The sequence below is a fragment of the Dendrobates tinctorius genome, unplaced genomic scaffold, assembly GCF_039654945.1.
Source record: "Dendrobates tinctorius isolate UK_male_01 unplaced genomic scaffold, ASM3965494v1 ptg000203l, whole genome shotgun sequence".
Lineage (NCBI taxonomy): Eukaryota > Metazoa > Chordata > Amphibia > Anura > Dendrobatidae > Dendrobates > Dendrobates tinctorius.
In genome coordinates, this window is record NW_027361870.1 from 22,542,575 (window position 1) to 22,569,858 (window position 27,284).

Below are 27,284 nucleotides of genomic sequence, written 5' to 3' on the forward strand. Positions count from 1 at the left end.
TTCCAGATCCCTGAGATGGACCAATCAGATCTGGAGAAGGACCTGGACATGTGACTCCCGATCTCCAATGGGAGATCATCTCATGAGCATGCTCAGTGGAGTGACAGAAGGACTTAGCCTCTGGAGCGATTTGCTGCTGAGCAGCCTGCATTGCTATTGCTGACCCAAAGGTGGCAGCAGCAGCCAGACCCACAGAGCAGGTCTAAGCAGAGCCTCTGGGACACCAGGACTGCTGAGCAAACTCCTCTGCGGTTGATAGATAATGGGAGACCACAGAATGTGAGGCTCTGGATTCCTATTGAGCCGCAGCAGGAACCTGACACCTAACATATAACAACAGAAGTTTTTTTGGTTGACTTATGGTTTGGGTCAGTTCTTGGGTCGTTGATGTTGCTGAACCGACGATGGCACCTATAATGGTGGGCGTGATGGTTGGGTAATGAGACTCTATCTTCTGGCGGCAGCGGTTGGTTTGCAGTACCTTCCGCTGAGCCTTTAGTCCATTTACTAATGCAGCAATAGGGTATAGGTCTCAATGCTCTCCGGGTTCAACGTAGACCGGTGGATGTAAACGGGGGAATCGGGGCACAGCTTACGGTCCCACACTGAGTGTCTCTGAGGTGATGCGTGCACAGTACTCACAAGTCTGGAGTGTTTGGCACCTCGCTTCAGGGTGACCAACGCGCATCCTGCACGTAACTCCTGGCGGATGCTGCTAGTTGCAGTGGTGATCTGCGGGTGCTGATCTGCTCTCCGACAGAGCTCATGGGCCAGAGCACTTACTTCTGCCTATCTCTTCCTGCCGACACTATGTACTTCTGCGCGCGCTTTGACTGCAACTGCTTAGCCCCACCCCCTACTCCTGGATGTATAGATTTGTCCAGTCTCATTAGCTTTCCCCTGGACAACAGGGGAGACAGCCCCGAAAGTTCCGGACCCATCACAGACCAGGTACCCGCGGTCCGGTCCTTCTTCTTACACTGTCACTCTCATTGGTTCATTAGTTAAAACTACCTTTGTGTAGTACTAGTCACTTCATACCAGACCTGCTATTTTGGAGATACTTTGACACAGTCACAAAGCCAACACAGTATGACCCTTGCCAGATTTACTGAGATGCTTTCTCTTGTCACCTTGGCTCTTACGTGAGTATTACAATAATCAGATCATTACAGTACTGCTGTCAGAAACGCAAACAGATGAAGGTCACAAAATCACTTATTGGCGCTTTCCCACCTTTTACCCATCAATCTCTGCATGGAAGCAGTTTCTCCTAAAACTCAAAGAGCCCTCTTTCCTTATATAGACAATGGTGTACAAGTGTGACTCCCTACATGGTGCCCATGATTTCTTGAAGGGAGATGTATAACAGCTATCCTGAAATGGGTTTCACTTCATTTTTCAATGTCTTCAATATTATGCCCCCCATAGTGCCAATCCACTCTTCTACCCAATCAATTAACTGATCTGTATTAAAACTGGTACTTATGAGTCAAAAAAGAAGGATTTGGCTCCATGACCTCTATTTACATGTGTCTATGATTGCTGCTTCCACTGGGACATGGACTAATGTGAAGCAATACATTCTGTGTACACTGTTACACAGTAATATAAAACATATTAATAATTATTGTATAAAGTCATAGGTAACGCTTGTATTTCACACAGAGACGATAAGATAATGGTTCGCTATGAATAAAGTTGAAAAAGCTTGACATATTTAAGACCGTCTTTACCCAGCGACCATTCTGTGCCGCCTCGCCTCGTTCACTAGAATCCCTCTGTGCTCCGTCTCTCAGTGATGCTACACTGTATCAAGCATTGCAACACATTAATTACAGCATATGTTCCCTCTTAACCTCTCATGGATTCAGAATGGCGTAATGTGTTTATTAACCCAAAGGGGAAGGAGTTAAACTGTGATTTGTAGATTTCGTTCAGCCAGAAGCTTACATAAATATTAGAGTAAACTGAATAAAGGAAAGAAAAATATTTACTGACATTTTGGTATGCAGTCTCTTTTTACAGGATGAACTAGCTTGCAAGTTGGGGGTAACCACAAAACCAGGCAAAAGGCCAGACAGAATTTCAAGGTTAGAGGCCCTTGCTCGGTATAGTTTCAAGAAAAAATATTTATCCTTCCTGAACACCACTCCCCTCTTCCCTCATTTTGCCACTAACAAGAAAAGATCTTTGTGAGTTAACAAGTTGTCTTGCCAAAAGTGTTGAATTGTTGTCCAGACATGGACTTGGTATCCTACTTACAGTCATCCGTAGATTTTCATCCAAGCTAAGCCTTTCAATATGACTTGCCATTTTTTTTTTCATCCGTGTGTGGTTTTTTCACTTGTGCCCTATTAGTTGTGTGAAAAATGGCTGCACGTAAAGGGGTTTTCCTGGGATTAAATAAAAAAAACTTTTGTCAAGATGTTGAAATGATAACTTTCTTACTGATCTACCTTTAGGGTATGTTCACACTTTCTGTTTCTGCAGCATTTGTTTGGTGCGTTTTTTTTCGAGAGGAAAAGAAGCTGCGTCTTACAGTACCAGCAAAAGCAATGAGATTTCCTAAATCTCCTGCATCCGCTTGTTTGTTTGTTTGTTTTCCTCATGGAATTTGAGCACTTCAGCGTTTTTGAAAATCTGCAGCATATCGATTCTATCAGCATTTTTGCAGCCTTTTGTGCCATTGAAAGTAATGAGAAACTGCAAAAACGATTAAATAAAACGTTTTTGCAGTGTTTTCTTGCAGAATAAAACTGACTTTTTTGACATGACTGTAGGCACACGTTTAATCAGCACCAAAAAAATGCTGCTAAATTCACAACAAAAACTCAGCAGATAGCTAAATACGCAGCATTTTAGCGACTAAGGTAAAGGTTTAGGCTGCAAAAAATTTTTTTTGCAAAATCGCAACATGTGAGCAACCCCTTAGCATCAAGTGTGACTTACGCAGGTCTGAAATGCACACTACTTTATGGAACTTAGTGATGTGGCTGCAGCATGCCAAAACTAGCTGGTCCACTTATTTGAAGTGCTATGTCTCACCTGGTGAAGTGGATCCTCAAAGACTTTGTTCTGCATGAGCAGTTGATATGCAGCATGGACTTTTTTTGCAGCAAGGAGGTCCTCATGGAACAGCAAAAGCATCAGTGGCTTAACGGCAAAGGAAGAGGAAAATGGAACACAGAATCTGACGAAGCAGAGTCAAAGGGAATATGTCATGTCCAAAATCACTATTAGGGCTTGCTCCCACGTGCGATTAAAGTGAACGAATGCAATCCGATTGCATTGGACAGATATCCAATTTAAAGCAACATAGGATCAAAGTGCTAGTGCTTGTAATTACCTCTAGCTATAGTAATGAACAGTATTGGGCAAAAAAGGCACCTCGACGCGCATTTCACCACCACCTGCAATTTCGTAGGTTATGATAAATTAAACTTGCACTGGGTGCATATTTTTATGTCAGTGTAATTTTTCCCATTTGGGCCAATAAAATCTTAATAGAATGTAATAATTGTGTTAGGGAGGGCATCTTTTAAAGGGAATCTATCAACAGGCTTTTGCTATGTAATCTAAGAGCAGCACAATAGAGGCAGAGACCATGACTATACGTTTTTGAATCTGTTACTTGGCTGTCTTTTGCTGTTTCAATGAAATCAGTGTTTTATAAGCAGGAAAGTATCAATAGAGGACTAGGTGTCCTTTGCCTTCTAGTTCAATGATGCATCCACCATTGATGAGCAGCTTTCAGTCAATATACAATGTACACAGAAAGCTGCCATCTAGTGCTGTGGGTGGAGTTATACACTGCTCAGCATTCTGAGCTATGCTAGATCTGCAGCAGAGAAAACTTACGGCAATTCTATCACAAGTGTTGAATCCAGTAAGGTAAGTGATACATCGCTGGAATCAGGGTTTCTGTCCCTATCTCATGCTGCTGTCAGATTACATAACAAAAAAACTTGCCGGCAGATTCCTTTTAAGACCTAGATGCAATGCAATGGAAGTTTCACACTTCACTCTATAGTTTCTCCAATACTGTCATTGAAAATATTAAAAGTTTAGAAAAATAATTAATCACACAGGGAGCTGAATGTGAGTTAATATTAATTTCTGTGTAGTTACATTTCTTTACACATCATTCCTCACTACTTGTAAGCATGAGCTATAAAACCGTCTACCCGTGTGGTCTGCTCATACATCTTTTCTTTGGCATTCCAGAAGTGAGAAAAGATCTTCTAATACCCGTCATCTGTCTAATTAGTAGACTTTAAGTGATTTCCCCGAGGCACCACATTTGTGAAATGCTCAGAATTATCTTTTTAATACACGCTTGATTAAACACAGTACGGAAATTAGCTATAGGTGTTTCATTACATCATTTCAACAAGTGTCAAATTCAATCTTCACAGAGATGAAAGTCTTGTTGTATATGGCAGCAAAGTAGAAAGTGAGTGTGTTTTATGGCCATTTGCTTTTAAGAGCTGACATCAGTAGCGCACACAGCGGGGGTCAGCCCTGGACCCACTCACATGCTGGGGACCAACCAAAGCAACCGCCACTTATAACTTTATTGCCATGCACATCATACCAATATGGTTAAACTCTGGGGTAGAGCAGGGAACCATTGTCTCTCTGGCCCACCACTCGTTGGTTGCTTTAGTCATGCTACTTACAGAACAGCAGGAGCATCCATGCAAGTCAGTAGTTGTAGGATAATGTGGGGGCATTATACTGTGTATTGAGCTCTACTATGGGGCCACTATACTGTGTGGGGAGGCTGTGAGGATATCCTGCTTTGTGTGGACATCATACTGAGTGGGAGGCTGTTGGGGCATTAGGGGACATTATAACTTTTTAAGGCCACACAAAGACCAATACTAAATGTTAAGTGGACACTTAAGCGGCATTATTACATTCCATGGCTCAGCACCACCCTACATCTCCTCCCTTGTTTCAGTCTACCACCCTACCCGCGCCCTCCGTTCTGCTGATGACCTGAGGTTAGCATCCTCAATAGTCAGAACCTCCCACTCCCATCTCCAAGACTTTACACGTGCCGCGCCAATTCTTTGGAATGCACTTCCCAGGTCAATACGATTAGTCCCCAATCCCCACAATTTTAAGCGTGCCCTGAAAACGCATTTATTCAGACTGGCCTATCTCCTCAACACATTAACCTAATCTATCCCTGTGTGGCACAGACAAAAGTTTTACCATAACCAGGTTCCCCGCATCATGTTCCCACATGCTTTATGCCTCCATTAGCCCTCTGTGTCTGTACTGTTACACACTTAACATTATGGCTGGTCCATACAATCAGGGCAACTGTTACCACCTACCTTTCGTGTCTACCTCTTTCCTCATAGAATGTAAGCTTGCGAGCAGGGCCCTCATTCCTCTTGGTATTTGTTATAATCTATGTGATTATTGTTATGCTGTAATGTCTATAGTCTGTACAAATCCCCTCTGAAATGTAAAGTGCTGCGGAATATGTCGGCGCTATAGAAATAAAATTTATTATTATTATTATTATTAGTGGCATTCAGGGTAATATAATTACTACTTTATTACTTTCTTGGACCCTTACAAAGGGCATTATTATATTTAGTGGATAATTTTACCATCTAGGGGGCACAAAGAGGATATTTTAATATGTAAGTGGCACACTGATGGGCATTATTATGTCAGATACTAAGAGGAGCCCTGTTTTTGAGCTACACAGCAGGAACAAGTATTTGGGACAACAGCGGCTAAGCATTTGGGTATCAACAAGATGGGGAGTTTGTGCAGGTAGGGAATAGATGAGGACAGTGTAGGAAATGTACGAACTCAAATGTTTTTTTGTAAACTCTATAGTCGGTGAAAAACACAGAAGTGTTGACGTGTTTCTATTATACTTTTCCTCAGATTGTTCCACTCCTGATTTTGGCTTGTAAAACTACTGCTGAACGTGTGAACGTGGCCTTCAAATAAGAAGCAAAAGTCTGGTTAACTAGTAGTGGTAAGACTAAAGACATAGGTTTAGGCCGGGATCACACTTGCGAGTGCAATGCATGAAACTCGCACAAGTCTCCCACAACAATACCGCCGGCACTGGGGACACTGAATGCTCCGGTCCATGTGCCAGCGGCAGTGCCGGGTATTGATGCGAGAGACTCGCACGAGTTTCTCGCATTGCACTCGCAAGTGTGATCCCGGCCTAAACAGTGTGACCCTGGCCTTAAAGTAAGTGAACTCTTAAGCAAACTTTCATGGCAATTTGATTGATGTGGAGCCATTGCTCAAATGCAGAATAGGGTTCCAGAGATTTAGGTCTTTATATTTAGTGCAAATTTACTTTTATGGTCTTTAACAATGAGAAATTCCTCACAGTGTAATACTGCAAAGCAGTCTAAAGCCCCCCCACCCCCCCCCCCCCCGGAGAAACCTATGAGCCATACCCTCTTGGAAGGCCAATAAAAAGACCATAGAACTTGGCACTGACTAAAAAGCCCCTATCTCCAGGTCTGTTTGGAAGATCTTAAGAAAGAAAAAGGAAAAAAACACTTGTTAGCAGCAGGAAAAAGGTCAAGGCAAAAACTTGCCACTTTTCACCTGTAAACAAGTCATATTGAAGTTTCTGTTCTCTGCTGCTAAGAATAAAGGCCTAATGCACACAACAATAGAACTATAAGGCTGGAGTCACACACAACGTATAAAAAAAAATGTCCATTTTTAACGGACCAGAATTGCACAAATGTTTCATGAACAGTGATCCGTATGTCATCCAATTGGAATGCGAGGATGCGATTTTCTCGCATCTAAGCATCCGTGTGACATCCGTATGGCATCCGTATGACGAAATTTTCTCGTCAGCTTGCAAAATGGACATATGGACATATAATGGAGCACAATGAAAGGTTAAAACACAAATGAAAGAATAGATATAGAGACATAGAATACATATATACTGTATGTATGTATATATATATATATATATATATACGTCATTGAGACACATATACACTGCTCAAAAAAATAAAGGGAACACTTAAACAACAGAATATAACTCCAAGTGAATCAAACTTCTGTGAAATCAAACTGTCCACTTAGGAAGCAACACTGATTGACAATCAATTTCACATGCTCTTGTGCAAATGGAATAGACAACAGATGGAAATTGTTGGCTATTATCAAGACACCCTCAATAAAGGAGTAGTTCTGCAGACCACATCACAGTACCAATGCTTTCTGGCTGATATTTTGTGTCACTTTTGAATGTTTGTGGTGCTTTCACACTCATGGTAGCATGAGACGGACTCTACAACCCACACAAGTGGCTCAGGTAGTGCAGCTCATCCAGGACAGCCATATGCTCTTCCCAACATAGTAACGAGAACCAAGCCTGATTTCATCCTCAGCGGAGGTTTCCATCATTTTTGTGTTATACAGAGGTGGTGAGTTGAGGGGCGGTTGGATATCACGAACTGCGCCTGCGCAGTATTGGATCATCCTTTCTTTGGCCGGTAAATTGATCACGTTGCGCGAAATCGCGCCTGCGTGATGAACAGAGTTGAAGGGCGGCCTGACATCATGAACTGCATTTGCGCAGTATGGGACCGTCTTTCTTTGGCCGGTCTCATATGCGCCTGCGCAATAAGTCATTTCTTCTGGCACCGTGTTGTGAGTTCATTTTCCCCTTCACTACTGAGGCCCGAGGAACTCCCTCTTCTGGTAAAGAAAGGTAGTGAGCCTGATTATCAAACACCTGAGTCTGATGATGATGACTGGCTGAGTGGAGTAACTGACTGGATATAAGACTGCCGACTCCCTTCTGCCCTGCGGGTGATTTCTCTGTGGGATCCTTGGAGACCAGTCTGAATTCCTGCTCCTCTGAAGCTAAGTTTTCTGCTCGGCTTTTTGCATTTGTGCTTAGACTTTGTTTTGCTTTGTTTATCTGGATTTCTGCCATTCCCTGCTGGGGTGTGCTGAATTCCTTTAGCTCTGTCTTCTGAAAATACCTGAGTGCTGATTTAGTTTTTGAAGCCTAGCTGCTTCAGGGTCTTTTTCATATCAGCTTGTTGGCTTATGTCTTTGATAGGGTTTTGGCAGATTGCAGACAGCAACCTTCCTTTCCTGTTCTGTTTAGCTAGCTTGGGCCCCATCGTTTGCTCAGCCTATCTTTCTATCTGTGTGAGTGTTTTTTCATCTTGCTTCACCGTCATTATATGTTGGGGGCTGCCTTTTACTTTGGGGTCTGCTCTGGGGCAGTTAGATTTCCTTTTCTGTCTTTAGGCTATTTAGCGCTCCGGCTGTGATCGAGGGGTCTAGGGCATCGTAGGAACCCCCCTCGGCTACTGCTAGTTGTGTTGATAGGTTCAGGGGTCTGCAATCTGATAGTTGCCAACTTCTCTGGTTTTCTGGACGTAGCTTCTATTTTTGTGTCTGCCTCCTACGGTGACTCAATCATAACAGCACCGCTTGTTGTGAACGCCTGCGCAGTAGGTATATTAGGTGGCCCAACGTGAGTTCGTGAGTGTGATTTCACTCTGTGCCTGCGTGGGGGGATTACCCTTCACAGCCTACCTCTGCGCACATGTGATGGGTGTACTGGGTGTGCCTATGATGTGCATTAGGTGACCTGAGATGAGATCGGGAATGTGTCTTTGTTCTGCGCCTGCGCTGTGGGTGCACTCCTTACCACCAACCTCTGCGCCTGTGTGATGGGTGTATTGGGCGTTGTCATGATGTGGGATAGAGGAAGTTGTCAGCAGCAATTAGCTCACCACACATGTGAGAACAGGAAGCATATGTGGTGGCACGTGATATAAAGATAAACCAGTGAGCAGCTTGTTGATGGCATTCTTGCATTGTGAAGGCATCTATTCACACCACACTAACTCCCCTGATGATCTGGACAACAGTGAAATGCGTCGGAAGACAGCAGATTTTGTGAGATAGAGGAATCCATTACCATATGATTGGGCGAGATCTTCCCTGTGTGTATGCCAGTATGCAAATTTTAGCCAGCTGGGGGCTGATAATTTGGATGGTTGCCCGAAAGGGGAAAGTACCATATACTATATTATAAGAGGTGCCTCAGCTTGCTAAGTGATGTCACTGTTTTGAAGATTCTCTTAGTACTTTAGCTTCCCCCTGACCCTGCACCATTCATGCATAAATACCTTGCTTATATCGGTTCAGATGTATGTAAACTGCCACGGTCTGGTCCGCTGGGCGGGGCTTATTTACCTGCTCCCCCCCGTCTTGCTCTACGCATTTCTTCTTGTGTAGAGCAAGACAGGGAGGGGGGAGCAGGTGAATAAGCCCCGTCCATTAGACCAGACAGCGGCAGTTTACATACATCTGAACAGATATAAAAAAGGTATTTATGCATGAAAGGTGCGGGGTCAGGGGGAAGCAAAAGTACTAAGAGAATCCTTATGTGACACACAATTGAATGATATCATTATATGATATCTCAAAAAGGGGTGACAGATTCCCTTTAAAGGTAAAGCCTGGTTCAGAGGGACTGATTGATTTGCCCCTGAGACGCCTGTTAGGGTTTCTATTCAAGTAAAGTGCTTATTTGGTGATCATCTGGGTCATTTTTTGACTGTCTCTGCAGGCGTCAGGACAGTCTTCATGTTGTTTGTTTTTTGTCACGTGTACTTTTTATCAGGATTTTTTCATTTTTAATTGGTTCTAATAAAGTAGATTAGTTTTAATTTTGTTTATATATCGGTACTAGCTTGCTGTTAGTCTAGTCTGTCTTGATAATAGCCAATAATTTCCATCTGTTGTCTATTCCATTTGCACAACAGCTTCATGGTTAGGATGGTGTTCTTGCAGTTGTACTCGTCCTTATTCTTCCTCCAAACTTGGCAAGTGGAGTTGATACCAAAAAGTTCTACTTTGCTTTCATCTGACAACATGGCTTTCTCCCACGACTCCTCTGAGTCATCCAAATGGTCATTGGTGAACTTCAAACGGGCCTGGACTTGTGCTGGCATTAGCAGGGGGACCTTGCGTGTTCTGTAGGATTTTAATTCATGATAGTGTAGTGTGTTACTAACTGTATTGTTTGAAACTGTTGTCCCAGCTCTCTTCATATCATTGTCCAGGTTCTCCCATGAAGTTTCAGGCTAAGTTCACACATAGCGGAACTCCCACGGAAGTAACTGCGAGAATTATGGAATTCCATTCCGCAGGAAAATCGCATTTTAAATTCCTGCGATTTTCCTGCGGAAAAACTAGCGATTTGCAAGTGTAATTAGCTTGCAGAATGCTAGCGTTTTCCAAGCGATCTGTAGCATTGCTTGGAGAACTGATTGACAGGTTGGTCACACTCGTCAAACAGAGTGTTTGACGAGTATGACCAACTTTTTACTATTGAGACTGCCTATGCCGCATCAGTAGTAAAAAGATCTAATGTTAAAAATAATAAAAAAATAAATCGGGTTATATTCACCTTCCGATGTCCCGCGCAGCGTCCCCAGCCCTCCGCGATGCTCCGGCAGGTCCCGTTCCCAGTAATGCATTGCGGCAATGACCTTTGATGACGTCGCGGTCTCGCGAGACCGCTACAGTATCGCGAGACAGCGACGTCCGCAAAGGTCATTATCACAATGCATTACTGGGAACTGGACCTGCCACGTGTATCGCTGAAGCCTGGGGACTTTGCGCGGTACATTGGAAGGTGAATATAACCCGATTTTTTAATTTTAATTCTATTTTTTACAGGGATATGGTACCCACAGCCCGAAGGACAGTCTCCTCTCCTCCGGACCGTGGGTATCATCCGCAAATGTTCTGCTTACTTTTCGCAAGGTGGGCACAGCCACATGCGGAAAGTAAGCAGAACAATGCATTCCTATGTGGGCGGAATTGCCGCAATTCCACAAAATAGTGAGCATGCTGCGGATTTTTCTGCGATGCGATTCCGCTGTGGGAAAATACGCAGCATTAGCACAGCATTGCGGAATTCAATAGGATTGCACGGGATGCTGTTTTTTTGCATTCTCGCGGCAAAATCGCACGTTAAAAACCGCCGCGAAAAAAACGCGACATGTGAACGCAGCCTTAGTCTGATTCCTGACCCTTCTCAGAATCATCTTTACTCCACAAGACGTATTCTTGCTAGTGTTGAGCGATACCTTCCGATATCGGGAAATATCGGATCGGATTGGATCAGACCGATACTCCAAAAATATCGGGTATCGCCGATTCCGATACCGGAAACCCATGCAAGTCAATGGGGCACAAATATCGGAATGAAAATAAACCCTTTCTTTCCTTGCACATCCAGTTCGGGAGGGGGGAAGAGTATGGGCGGTGCATGGGCGGAGACTGTGCGTGTGTGTGTGTGTGCGGGCGGGGTCTGTACGGGCCTCTCGGGGGTCTGTGCGGACCTGCCGGGGGTCTGTGCGGGCCTGCTGGGGGTCTGTGCGGGCTGCTGGGGGTTGTGTGTGTGTGCAGGCATCGTCCGTTGGGACTACTAGTCCCATCGGGCTATGCCTGCTACAATGAGAGTGATTGACACATTAGCCAATGATGGGACAGTAGTAGTCCCATCATCCGGCTAATGTGTTGAATGTAAAAAAAAACAACATACATACTTCATACTACATACATACAACATTCATACAACATATATACATACTACATACTACATACATACTTCATATATACTACATTCATACAACATACAAGCATACTACATACATACTACATATATACTACATTCATACAACATACATACAGTTGTGGCCAAAAGTATTGACACCCCTGCAATTCTGTCAGATAATACTCTGTTTCTTCCTGAAAATGATTGCAAACACAAATTCTTTGGTATTATTATCTTCATTTAATTTGTCTTAAATGAAAAAAAACACAAAAAGAATTGTCCTAAAGCCAAATTGGATATAATTCCACACCAAACATAAAAAAGAGGGTGGACAAAAGTATTGGCACTGTTTGAAAAATCATGTGATGCTTCTCTAATTTGTGTAACTTACCTGTGGCACCTAACAGGTGTTGGTAATAACTAAATCACACTTGCAGCCAGTTGACATGGATTAAAGTTGACTCAACCTCTGTCCTGTGTCCTTGTGTGTACCACATTGAGCATGGAGAAAAGAAAGAAGACCAAAGAACTGTCTGAAGACTTGAGAAACCAAATTGTGAGGAAGCATGAGCAATCTCAAGGCTACAAGTCCACCTCCAAAGACCAGAATGTTCCTGTGTCTACCGTGCGCAGTGTCATCAAGAAGTTTAAAGCCCATGGCACTGTGGCTAACCTCCCTAGATGTGGACGGAAAAGAAAAATTGACAAGAGATTTCAACGCAAGATTGTGCAGATGTTGGATAAAGAACCTCGACTAACATCCAAACAAGTTTAAGCTGCCCTGCAGTCCGAGGGTACAACAGTGTCAACCCGTACTATCCGTCGGCGTCTGAATGAAAAGGGACTGTATGGTCGGAGACCCAGGAAGACCCCACTTCTTACCCAGAGACATAAAAAAGCCAGGCTGGACTTTGCCAAAACTTACCTGAAAAAGCCTAAAATGTTCTGGAAGAATGTTCTCTGGTCAGATGAGACAAAAGTAGAGCTTTTTGGGCAAAGGCATCAACATAGAGTTTACAGGAGAAAAAAGAGGTATTCAAAGAAAAGAACACGGTCCCTACAGTCAAACATGGTGGAGGTTCCCTGATGTTTTGGGGTTGCTTTGCTGCCTCTGGCACTGGACTGCTTGACCGTGTGCATGGCATTATGAAGTCTGAAGACTACCAACAAATTTTGCAGCATAATGTAGGGCCCAGTGTGAGAGAGCTGGGTCTCCCTCAGAGGTCATGGGTCTTCCAGCATGACAATGACCCAAAGCACACTTCAAAAAGCCCTAGAAAATGGTTTGAGAGAAAGCACTGGAGCCTTCTAAGGTGGCCAGCAATGAGTCCAGACCTGAATCCCACAGATCACCTGTGGAGAGATCTAAAAATGGCAGTTTGGAGAAGGCACCCTTCAAATATCAGGGACCTGGAGCAGTTTGCCAAAGAAGAATGGTCTAAAATTCCAGCAGAGCATTGTAAGAAACTTATTGATGGTTAAAGGAAGGCGGTTGGTCGCAGTTATTTTGGCTAAAGGTTGTGCAACCAAGTATTAGGCTGAGGGTGCCAATACTTTTGTCTGGCCCATTTTTGGAGTTTTGTGTGAAATGATCAATGTTTTGCTTTTTGCTTCATTCTCTTTTGTGTTTTTTCATTTAAGACAAATTAAATGAAGATAATAATACCAAAGAATTTGTGTTTGCAATCATTTTCAGGAAGAAACTGAGTATTATCTGACAGAATTGCAGGGGTGTCAATACTTTTGGCCACAACTGTACATACATACTACACTCATACAACATACATACATACATACTACATACATACTACATTCTTACAATATACATACTACATACATACTTCATATATACTACTTTCATACAACATACATACATACTACATATATGCTACATTCATACAACATACATACTACATACATACTACATTCATACTACATACATACATACATACTACATACATGCTACATACTACATACAACATACCTAAAACATGCTACATACATACTACATACAACATACCTAAAGCATGCTACATACATACTACATACAACATACCGAAAACATGCTACATACATACTACATACATAAAACATGCTACATACATGCTACATACATACAATACATTCATACAATACATACATATAGACATACAGTACATATAACATAGAGTACATACTCACCATCACTTGTCACTTTGATCCCAGAAGCCAGTGTCATCTGTAAAAAATATTAAAATAACAAACAACCAATATACTCCCTGATCCGCAGAAATCCACGAGTGTCCCATGACAATCTCCATGGAGAACAGCAGCATCAGCTGATGCGACCGCTCTCTAGGGGCTCCAGGAATACAATGAGGTAGGTATCCTTCCGCACTGTATTCCTCCGCCACTGTTAAAAAAATAGTCCCTAGTCTCACTTTTGGCATTGCTGTGTGAGAAAGTTCCCACGCAGCTTTTGCCATAAAGTGAGACCAGTGAACTATAGTAACCTCTCAGTGATACACTGCAGGAGATCGTCGTGGGACACTCGTGGATTTCTGCGGATCAGGGAGTATATTGGTTGTTTGTTATTTTAATATTTTTTACAGTGAGATGACACTGGCTTCGGGGATCAAAGTGACAAGTGATGGTGAGTATGTACTCTACAGTATGTTATATGTACTGTATGTCTATATGTATGTATTGTATGAATGTATGAATGTATTGCATGTAGTATGTATGTTGTATGTATGTAGCATGTTGTATGTATGTTGTATGTATGTAGTATGTATGTATGTTTTTCGAATGTAGTATATATGTAGTATGTATGTATTATGTAGTATGTATGTATGTTGTACGAATGTAGTATATATGTAGTATGTATATAGTATGTATGTATGTTGTATGAATGTAGTATATATGTAGTATGTATGTAGTATGTAGTATGTATGTATGCTGTATGAATGTAGTATATATGTATATATGTAGTATGTATGTAGTATGTATGTTGTATGAATGCAGTATATATGAAATATGTATGTAGTATGTATGTATGTTGTATGAATGTTGTATATATGTAGTATGTATGTAGTATGTATGTAGTATGCAGGCCCGCACAGACCCCGGCAGCCCACACAGACCCCCGGCAGGCCCGCACAGACCGCGCATCATGATGACATCATTTCAGCAGCCAATCACAGCCATGCCATTAGTTAACATGGCTAACACAACTGGCTCATTGCATTATGGGAACTTCCGATTCCGGTATTCGATATTGTAAAAATATCGGAACTCGGTATCGGAACTCCTATACTGCGAATATCGGCCGATACCAGATATTTGCAGTATTGGAATGCTCAACACTAATTCTTGCATGAATCTCCAGACCAAGGAAAATTGACAGTCATATTATGTTTCTTAGGTATTCTAAAAATTGCACCAACAGTTGTTGCTTTTTCACCAAGCTGCTGGCCTATTGCCCTGTAGCCCATCCCAGCCTTGGGCAGGTTTACAGTTTTGTCCCTGGTATCCTTAGACAGCTATTTGTCTTGTCCATAGTGGAGAGATTGGAATGTGATTGAGTTTGCAGACAAGTGTCTTTTATACAGGTAGCGAGTCCAGACAGGTACAATTAATTCAGGTAATGAGTGCAGTAGGAGACCTTCTTAAAGAAAACTAACAGGTCTGTGAGAGCCAGAATTCTTGCTGGCTGGTTTGTGAACTAATACTTATTTCATACAATAAAATATCCTTTAATTATAATACATGTGATTTTCTGTTTTTTATTTTTAGATTCTGTCGCTCACAGTTGAAGTGCAGCTACAATAAAAATTACAGATCTCCATTTTTTGTAGGTGAGAAAACTTGCAAAATCAGCAGTATATCAAATACTCATTTTCCCCACTTTACCTGCCGTCTGATATGTCTGGCTCGAGTAGCGTGAAAAGTTTATTGAGGACATAAAAAGGGATGACCTTCAGAGATATATTGCAGAGAATAATATGATAAATGACAACCAGCACAGATTCATGAAAGAAAGGTCGTGTCTTACCAAAATGTGTTTCTACAAGGAGGTAAGTGCAAATTTTGATGTTGGTAAGGCGGCTGATTTTATTTATCTGGACTTTGCAAAGACATTTGATACTGTACCACAAACCAGCCTTATATTAAAGCTCCAGAAGCAAGGACTGGCGTAAACTCTAGGCAGATATCTAAGGAATTGGCTAAATGACAGGAAACAAAAAGTCGTCATAAATGGTGCGTTCGCTAAACGGAATATTGTCAACAGTGGGGAACTGCAGGGATCTGTGCTGGGAGCAGTGGGGACCGCAGGGATCTGTGCTAGGACCGATTCTTTTTAACCTCTTTATTAATGACCTAGTGGATGGGATTGAGGGTAAAGTGTCAGTCTTTGCTGATGACACCAAACTATGTAGGATATTAAAATCTGACCTTGACATTACAATATTGCAAAATGATCTGGATAAGATGTCTGAATGGTGAAACACTTGGCAAATGAGGTATAATGTAGATAAATGTAGAGTAATACACCTAGGAATCCTATTGCTGCATGTACAGTAAATGGGAGTATACTCGGGATCACAGAACATGCTCATAGAGCTCACTACTTACAGAGGTTTTCCCAAAATCTCAAACTACTTCCATTCCCCGATTTTAATTATCCCAAAATTGGGCCCTGGAACCTGTGAATGGGGCTCTGTTGAGTATCATCATGAATGGAACTGTACTGTGCATGCTCAACCCCAGCTCCATTCATTGTCAATGGGACTGCTGGAAATAGTGGAGCTCTGTACCAGGCTTTCAAGCATGCACACTGGCACTCCGCTTGAGGCCCATTTTTTAGGTTCCAGAGTCAGGTTCTTGTGAATGCTGGATAGAGGATAACTTGCAATTTGGGGAAAACCCTATTAAGGCCATATGCACACTTTGAATATTTGGTGAATTGTTTACATCAGTATTTGCAAGCCAAAACCAGGAGTGGGCAAAAAAATGCAAAAATAGTGCACTTGTTTCTACTATACTTTTCCTCTGATTATTCCACGTCTGGTTTTAGCTTACAAATACTAACGTAAAAAACTCACCAAATACGCAATGTGTGCACGTGGTCTAAGACTAGGTTCACGTTAGCGTTTCTGTGTGTAGCGTATCATCTGCATGCGCAAACGCATGTAAACGCATGTTTACGCAATGGTTTTTTTATCCGCATCATCTTACGCATGACGGCAAAAAAACGCTGCATGTGTATGCATTTTTGCATGCTTTTGTGTTGTTTCTGCTTATGCGCTTGATATTTACAATGCTTTTCCAGTAGAGTTTCCTTGACACCAGACACCCAATGGGCCTGTCTCATGGGATTTCTATATATATATATATATATATATATATATATATATATACACACTGCACTGATGAAATCCTTGTCTTTTGCTGCTGTATCCAGCTGCAAGATGGATCTTAGCGTGGAGAGCTTCATTATTAGTCTTGATTTGCAATTAAAATTGGCTGTTGCCTTTGCTGTGGCTTGTGAAGAAGAAAGAAGAAGAGAAAGATGAAGAAGACATCATCGTCGCTATTGGCAACACCCCATTGTTGAAGTCCAAGAGAGTCGTGGAGCCTACCATTCGTTGTACACAAAGCTGTGTAAAAACCTGCAACAGTTTTTCGACTACACGAGGATGTTAGAACAGAACTTCGCTGACTTGCTGCAATGTGTCCGAGGATCCATCACTAGGCAGGATGTCACGGGCCCTCCCGCTGCCTCGGGTCCTCCCGCAGCCACTTACCGGCACGGTCCTGTGTCACGCACCTCCCGTCACACTCCTGTTTCCCGGCGCGTCCTCGCGCCTGGCTTCCGGGTGTCTCGGCGTCGGGCGCCTGCACGCTGTGTGGCTCCTGGAGCTGGGGTCTCTGGGAGCTGTGACATGGTGGCGCCACCTCCAACATGGCAGCGCCCACCGACTACTTCTGTTCGGCGTCAGGCCAGGTAAGACGCCTGACTAACGAATGCGGTGACGCTGTCTTCCTGTCAGCGCTTGCTGTCTCCCAGGCCCTATCCTCCTTCCTCTGCCTCTAGTCGCGCTACCTCTGGTAGCTCTCTCTCTGCACCTCCAGCCTTATCCATGTCCGCCTTAGCTCCTGTGTCTTCCCTGTCCTGCCTCTCCCGTCTACCTGCCTGGTGTTCCTACTTCCCCTGTTCGCCTGTCGTCTGCCCTTGCCTCCCATTCAGTGTGTTACCTGTGCCTTACTCTCTATTGCAGTCTCCAGCTTCTGCCATCCTCTGTGCTCCGATCCTGTACACTGCCCATGCTCCGTGGTCCTTGTGTCCTTCTGTGCCTAGCAGCTCGGATTCTTCTGTGCCTCCTTTCCAGTGTTTAGCCCCAGTTGTCCCTTTGGCTCCGGCTGTCGTGGTTCTATCCTCCGTGGGCCTGCCCCTAACACTCCCTGTATTAGGAGGTGGCCTCACCTGTTCCGCTCGCCCTCGGGGGCTCTGGAGCCGTGACCCAGAGGGTCCACTTCCGGGTTGTCGCTACATCTCCATCCCGTAATAGCATAAGCGTAACACAGGACACACAACTGCGTCCTGTGGAGGAACGTCTGTTGGTGACCCAGAGGTACGTAATTTTGAAAAACAAACACATGTCATTAGTATTATTGTTATAAAAACATGCACTGATTTTTTTACCCATTTTCTGTTCGGCAGATTCCTGACTACCGGAGAGACCTTATCATCTCTACATTTTCAATTCCAGATTGGAGTGTCCATGCTTTCTGGGATTGTTTGAGACACCTGCTATGCTTTATGTGATGTTCTGCATGAAGAATTCCAACCCATAACAGAACTCTGGATGGAAAATGCAGCAAAATTTCTGGACATTTGCAATTTTCCAAACTGATTGGGGGCTGTGGACAGCAAACACATTCGGATTATGAAACCAGCTGGAAGCGGATCCGAGTATTTCAATTACAAAAAATGCTTTTCAATTGTTCTCATGGCGATTGCAGATGCTGATTGTCGATTTGTCGCCATGAACGTTGGCTCATTTGGATGAGGAAATGACTCCCAGACTTTCAAAAACTCAGTCATGGGCCAACGTTTGTATGGTAATGATATCAATTTACAACTACTGACTGACAAGGGCACGAAGAACTGTGGAGTGTGCCTTTGGATTGCTGGTATCTAAATGGCGCATTTTGGGTACAGCTATCATCAATCTTAAAATTGAAACAATTGATGAGGTTGTGAAAGCGTGTGTTGTTCTGCACAATTACATCCTGGCAAAAGAGCAACCCAACTTAGTACTTGAGGAACCTGTTAATACCACATTGCAGGATTACCAAGATCACCCTCTGAGGACTACAGTGGAAGTTGCCCAAATGAGGGATAAATTTGCTGCCTACTTTGTTTCGGATATTGAACGTGTGGCATGGCAAGACAAAATGGTTTAAGCCACTAAGTAAACTGTACCTGTACTGTTTGCTGACTTTAATACTAACACCTTGACTTTAACTTTAATAATAAACACCTTGACTGTAACATCCGTTAATACTTCACTCAACAATGCACACATGTTGAAATAAAGAGATAAAGAAAACACAGGGAGACAGGTATTGTGAAACAAAAGAATTTTTAATAACAAAAATAAAAACAATTTGAAATTAAACAAATAAATACGAAAAAAGAAAAATAATGGCATTTGCTTTCGGGGTCTTCAGGAGGGAGTTACATTGTGGTCCTGGGGGGGTGTTGGGCTGTGATGGTAGGCTAGGAGTGGTTGGGGAAGTTGTTACAGGGGAAGTGGCAGTCAATTGGAGGATTGTTCAGTCTGAAGTACGCATGCATATCGAACGCATGCGTACGCATGTCCTTGAGTTAACAATGCGTTCCCATAGACAGTAATGCGTTGTTTTGACGCACTCATCCGCATGCTCATGGCTGCGCATAATTGACGCCTCAAAAAATGCAACATGCTGCATTCTCCGCACAACGTGAAACGACGCGTGCGTACTCATCCACATACGGCGCATGCAAACGCATGTCCTTGCGTACAACATGTTAAAGATATGTACGCATGACACATGCAGATCTATGCGGATCATACGCTGCACACAGATACGCTAATGTGAAACCAGCCTAATCCAGTATGTAAAAGTAGTAAAATAATATGTATGTCTGTGTATCTAGTTTTCTTTAGTTTCAGGTTGACCAGAGGCCAGTTCTATCAATTAATCTTCGATTTTTCGCTGTCCTTAGGTCAGTTTGCCTAAAATCTACAAACAATCTTAAATATAAGAGACCCTTTCATGTCTTTATGAATGCTGAAAAAGATGGTTATGCTGTATTAAAATAATAAAACATAAATATTAACTTCATGTTTTTTCTGGTTTAATGTTGGAAACTCAGAAAACTCAGGGACACTTTTACAGCAATGACACACTGAAGTGTTTGAACCCTAGACGGTTCCCTTTAAAGAAGCAGACCATTCATAAAAGCTCAGTCGCTGCTGTTTGATGGTTAGGAGTTAAGAGGAAAAGCTTCCACCCTCTTACACAAAAGCAGTTCAACTTGGGAGATGTTAAATATAGGTTAGGACACGGTGACCAGGTGATTTCAGAAGTATACCTTATCACATGAAGCATTCAGCTATGAATTACTAGACATACATCAAAAGACCCACAAAATATACTGAAAGGAAAATCTCATGGAAATATAAATTTAATTTTTATCAGATATCCTGCACCTCCAGCTCATAAAAAGGCAATTTCATAAGAAATATCGCTAGAGCAACCATGGGATTTTTAAAAAGACCAGCTATAATCAATGGGCCCGCTTCATCAAGACTGGCATTGTTCACACCAATCACATATGCTCCTGATTCATGAAGGGGTACGAGCCTTTTCATTAATCTGGAGCATCTGACTAGTGGCATGCACCTATGTGCCACACGCCAGAAATACTACTCCAGTAAGTTACTGGAGTGAGATTTATGGAGTAGGAAATGCCATAGCTCACCATGAATTAGACAAGCTGTGGCGTCCTGTCTGCACCATGCTTCCGTCACAATCCTGGTTTGTCCATTTAGTGGGAGCGGGGAAACACTGTCATGAAAATACCAAAAGTAGAAAAATTTTGGCACAACTCCGAGTTGCACCTCAACACCTTCAAAGCTTTTACAATAGGATTTTGGAGTGAAAGTGTAAAGGTGTAGACTGGACTGTCATGTTCCTACTCCTGAAGACACCAATCGCATTGTAATCTGTATTATGATGTGCGCCTTTTGCATATAGATATATTGTGTCATGTGATGTATGATGTAGTAATGTTGATAGTGTACAGCATAGGATAAGTGTAGGGAAAGACATAATTTAGGGCTTAGTACATAAGGTAGGTAGCATAAGATAGTGACTGTAGTTAGATAGCAACATTAGAATAAAGATAGAGTTAATGTTCATGACTTGCCCATAGTGGGAAGGGCTTAGTATTAGCAAAAAGAGCCACTTTCTGGTAGTTAGCCAGATGGGGACAACTTTGAATTCAAGTAGGAAGTGTCTGTGTTCAGTGCTGCCACTGTGTGAGAACTACAGTAGGGAGACTAAAGGACAAGGGTGTAGCGTGACCTTCAAGTGACCAAAGAAGCACAGTGACCTGCCACCTAGAAAGGATCCTTGTATAGGATGATGTGTCACGAGAAGCTCTAAGCTTGGTGAACGTAAAAGGTAACAGGACTGTATTCGTTGGACTGGTGGGGGTCCAGAACGATAGATCCAGGGCACCAGTAGTGGAAGAAATAGGCCGTGGAACCGATGATTAGGTAAAGAGACTTGCAGATCAGGACTGTGGCGTCAAGTTAGGCTTTGATGAGATAGAGCAAAACAGTGTGCTTCATCGGCCCTGGAGTAGACTGTGTGTCTACACAGTCTACTCCCCACTGCCTGTGTGTGATAATGCTTTACACTGGGAAAGAAACGTCCATAAGTCTTTATACTTGCTACCCCTAGTATATAACCCTTACCAAGGTACCGTTCAGTAAAGACTGTGTTTTAGAACAGAAGCCTACTTTATTGAACATTGAACTCTATGGTCCTGGCAAGCCAACACCATCACCTACAGGCAGCCTGCACAAGCGCAAGGCCCTCACAACACCAAAAATCAGTACCCAGCCAGGACCCACTATTTCATGTAGCACGGCAGGACATGACAGGAGAAGACGAGTGCCTCGCCTGTGGCAACCGCGCCTCCGCATTACAAAACCTTTGATGAATCGGCCCAAATGCCTTGCCTCTAAATCCTTTATAGAACCTCACTGGAACATTTAGACCAATGTACCCATGATAGGCCATTAAAGCATGATTGGTTGGTCTACTCCCACCATTCAGTAGAATGATGGGGCCCAATGTAATTATGAATGTTGGGTCTGGATATAATTGTGCTGGTCAGTTGCATTGCATGGAAAAATGATCAGACATTAATGGTCAAGCCCATGACATCAAAATGGTTCACTCTAAAAACCTTTAAAGAAGCTGAAATATGTTTGGACAACCATAAGCTGCCCTTGCAGACCAAGTTATCCCGAGAATACTCCATCTCTCAGCACTTTTTATTTCAGGAGCCTGTCTGTCATGGAATGGTCTCAAAATTGGCATGTTTTAAGTATCCATGGTGACAATACTAGTATACTGCAGAATGTAGACAGGCACCAAGGTAAAACCAGTGAGTTGCTTTCAATTTGAAATTTAGTGTAAAAACTTGCAAGACTATAAAGACTTTTGACACAGATAGCGAGCTTGCGTATTTTAGCAAAAAAAATCAACTTATCAACTAATAAATAATGTAATAATAATCATGCGTTTTTTCATCTTTGCAGGATGCAGGCAGGCACTGTAGTGTTGGTGATAGGAACATCTGTCCTTGTGGGGGTGCACTTATATAGTGCCAGGCAGTCAGACTAATCTAATAGTATGGGTATCATCAATAGACTGTAAGCTGGCATGCTGCACTTCATGTATTTGTGTTACTGTCACCTTTTAGAAGCCATATCCGTGAGCATTTATAATACTAGATGATAACCCTCTGACTTAACAAATGGTATGAGTGCAAGTAATTTTTCATCAGTATTTTGCATCTGTACTACCTCCACCTTTTATCATGGAGTTTGCTGCATCATGCAGTATATTCGTAATGTAACCAGGTATATGTAAGTGTGTCCTTTTTTTTCTGTGATGTTTTTTTCATGTACTTTTCATGGAATTGTTCTTTTTTTCAAAGTGAATTTGTCAGCAGATTTGTTTGTATGTAATCTGAGGACAGCATGAGGTTGCACCTGAGACACTGAATTAAATGATGTGTCATTTTATGGCTATGTGCTGTTGTTTACTTACAATAAGGGTTTTATAACTATGAGATAATCACTGCTACACTACAGCAGCTCCTAAGCACTGGTCCTGCTCTGCCCCCTCCTGTAACATAGTAACATAGTAACATAGTTATTAAGGTTGAAGGGAGACTTTAAGTCCATCTAGTTCAACCCATATCCTATCCTAACTTGCCCTAACATGTTGATCCAGAGGAAGGCAAAAAAACCCCATGTGGCAACAGTAAGCTTCACATTGGGGAAAAAAATTCCTTCCCGACTCCACATACGGCAATCAGACTAGCTCCCTGGATCAACGCAATATTAAGGAGACTAGTGTATATACCCTGTAATATTATACTTTTCAAGAAAGGCATCCAGTCCCTTCTTAAATTTTAGTAGTGAATCACTCATTACAACATCATATGGCAGAGAGTTCCATAGTCTCACTGCTCTTACAGTAAAGAATCTGCATCTGTGATTATGCTTAAACCTTCTTTCCTCCAGACGTAGAGGATGCCCCCTTGTCCCCGTCACAGGTCTAAGAGTAAAAAGATCATTAGAAAGGTCTTTGATAAACAGCTCCCTGTCAATAGACAATGTATATAGACAAATGTGGGGTGGGTGGAGTTAACTTTCTCAGCTCTGCTACATGTTGCATCTAAAAACTCTGATTGTGTCACAACTGCTGCACCCAGTAAACTAAGGGAGAGATTGTTGGAATCAGGTTCACATGCCCTATATTATGCTACTCTCAGATTAAACAGCAAAAACCTGCCGACAGATTCCCTGTAAATTCTTTTAATGCTTAGAAAGTAGTCACTTGCCCAAAGGATGGTACAATGGTACAATATAATTTTGGTAAGCGAAATAAAGTACAATATTTTTGTAATATTTCATGTGTGGAGACCTTTCGGAAACTGATGGTCATGTTAAGAAATTTGTAGTTCTAAGATATCCACATAATTATAAAGAAGCTCAACAAGGTATTAGGAAAATTTGGCAGGACTAATGCCAAGGAAACATGGGCAGTTTGATAATAATATACCAGGATTGTTTATATTTACTGTATATAGAAAGATATGACAACTGGTAACGGTAATGTGTGCTTTAGGCAATTGTTCCAATTTCCTTCACATCAGTTATAGTAATTCTTCCCCTAAATGTCAAATATAGTTATTTTGTGAATTTCTAACCCTTTCTCTTACTCTGTGAATTATAAAATTGGCATGCAACCTCTAGAAAAAGTTTCAGCTATAAAAAAAAAAAAGAGTGAAACCTAAATTATTTTACAATTACATGAAATCTGAATTATCTTAATTTGACCAGATATCACAACCATATTAACTATGTAGGAACAACCCACTGAGAACTCCATTGATCTCTTACCTATTCCTTCTTGTACTGTATATAGTCACCAAAGATTACACAGTAAGTAATGTACCCTAAATGCTAATAATAAGACTTGGATCACTTCAAAGGAAACCTGGCATTACTTTTCCTCGTTTTCATTAGATAGCTTATTGCCTATGATGCATTCAAGGTAATTATATATGAGCATTGTAATTAGAGCTGATTGTCATTGCTTATTGCACATAGTTTAATGGAAGAAAATTGAATTTCTAATAAATCGTTGGTTTTCTTATCCAGATGTCTCTAAGGTTGAGCAGAAAAGCTTACAGTGAACAGAGGAAGTGTATGACCACAAAAGGGAGGGGAGATTGGAGGAAAACACATAGTTTACCATGGCTAAATGAAATGAAGGTGAAAAACCCTTTTATCCTAATTTATTATTGACCCCTTGTGGCCATCAGACTAGATCATGTCCCTATGGATATATTCTATTTCCGGATCTCACATCAGCATGTGGCTTTACAACTGCCTACTTATTGATACAGTCTTGCCCTAATGAATGCAATATAACATTATCTCTATATATATAAAAATGAATGTGTGTGTGTGTGTGTATCACCAACCAATCACGAAGCATCTTTCATTTCACCAGAGCTCTTTAAAAGAAGCTGAGCTGTGATTGGTTGCTATGAGCAACAGTTTTCCTACTCCAGAAAACACCTCAGAAGACACTGACATGGTGAGAGAAATCTAGCATCCCTGGGAACATAAGCTCCCAGCCATTGTCTGCCCCCCCAGAAAGGAGCAAAGAGCATGACAGAAATGAATCCTCCCCTCCCATGCCCATATACACATCACACATCCTCCATCCAATAGGCACATCTTCCCTCTTAAAGGGATCATTGGTATGGAAGTTAGGGCAAATCTATCCAGTGCTTTGGTACTGACCCCAGGCCTCGCTTAAAGGGATCTCCGCTATGGAAGTCAGGGCAAATCCCTCAGTGCTCTGATTCTGACCCCAGGCTTCTATTAAAGGGATTATTGGTATGGAAGTCAGGGCAAATCCATCCAGCGCTTTGGTTCTAACCCCTGGCCTCACTTAAAGGGATCCCCCGGTATGGAAGTCAGGGCAATTGCCTTCAAATGCTCTGGTACTGACCCCAGGCTGTCTTAAAGGGATCTCCTGTATGGAAGTTAGGGCAAATCCCTGAGCGCTCTGAATCTGACCCCAGGATTCTATTAAAAGGATCATTGGTATGGAAGTCAGGGCAAATCCAATCAGCGCTCTGGTTCTGATCCCAGGCTCTCTTAAAGGGATCCCTGGTATGGAAGTGAGGGCAAATCCACTCTGCGCTCTGATTCTGACCCCAGGCCCCTCTTAAAGGGATCCCCGGTACGGAAGTGAGGACAAATCCACTCTGCACTTTGGTACAGACCCCAGTCCTCTCTTAAAGGGATCTTCGGTATGGAAGTTAGGGTAAATCCCTCAGTGCTCTGATTCTTACCCCAGGCTTCTATTAAAGGGATCCCTGGTAAGGAAGTTAGGGTCATTCCACTCAGCGCTCTGGTTCTGAACCCAGGCTGATGGGATGATGTGGGATATTAGTGGGAGTAGTCCGGTGGTACTGGCTGATGGGATGATGTGGGATATTTGGGGTAGTAGTCCGGTGGCTCTGGCTGATGGGATGATGTGGGATATTAGGGGTAGTACTCCGGCGGCAGTGATGGGATGATGTGGGATATTAGGGTTAGTTGCCCAGTGGCTATGGCTGACGGGATGATGTGGGATATTAGGTGTAGTAGTTCGGTGGCTTTGATGGGATGATGTGGGATATTAGTAGTCCGTGGCTCTGGCTGACGGGACGATGTAGGATATTAGGGGTAGTAGTCCGGTGGCTCTAGCTGATGGGATGATGTGGGATATTAGGGGTAGTTGTCCGGCGGCTGTGATGGGATGATGTGGGATATTATGGGTAGTTGTCCCGTGGCTATGGCTGACGGGATGATGTGGTATATTAGGGGTAGTAGTCCGGTAGCTCTGGCTGATGGGATGATGTGGAATATTATAGTGAATATGGCTATGCGGAGTGGGTGGGGCTCTACACTCAGCTTTATATATATATATAGATATAATCATTATAATTTGTTATAACTAACCATAGTTAGTTACTATGCCCAGGCAGCGCTGGGCTCTTCAGCTAGTAACAATATAACAAGTATATTTTAAAAGAGTTTTCTGGGCACAAAAAATAGAAATAAAAAACAAATCTGTCTACCCCAGTAATGAGTCCACAAGCCTTCCTGTTAGCTTTATTGTTCATTTTAGCTGCATTTCATCCTTTGTAGCCATCATTATAGCTTGTTTTCATTCCAAGCTTTGGCCAGCTTTCTGTGTCTCTATACTTCTTTTCCTAAAAGGCAGAACTGCATCCTCCACACAGATCGCACACTCCCACCTTCTGTGCCCATCCACTTCACCTTCAAAGTACCATCCTGAGACTCCCGTACAGTCTCAAAATGGATAACTGACTGAACACACAATTTCTGCCTGCTCAGTGTACAGTAGAGGAGCAATAAAAAAAAATAGATCTAGCATTTTGAATTGCTGCCCTCTGGCCAACACTACTAGTTTAGTGGCTCACTATTCTTTGAAACAGCCTTGCTTCTATGCATTCTGTCCTATCTCTCTCTTTATAACATGCTAAGAATCACAACCACACTGCAGATGATTTCACTGTTCAGAGCACATTGTTCTTAGACCTGCTGACTGAGTCCTGCCTTGTTCATGCAGGGATTTGCTTGACTCACATGCTACATTCCATTCAAAGGACAGCCAATAAGTCTCTTTACTCTGTGCTTTGAATCGACTGCATCAAGCAGTAAGGATCAGAGAGTCACATGACCACATGACCACATGTGACAACTTAGGAATAGAACAGAATTTTATCAGCAAGTAAATTATGTAA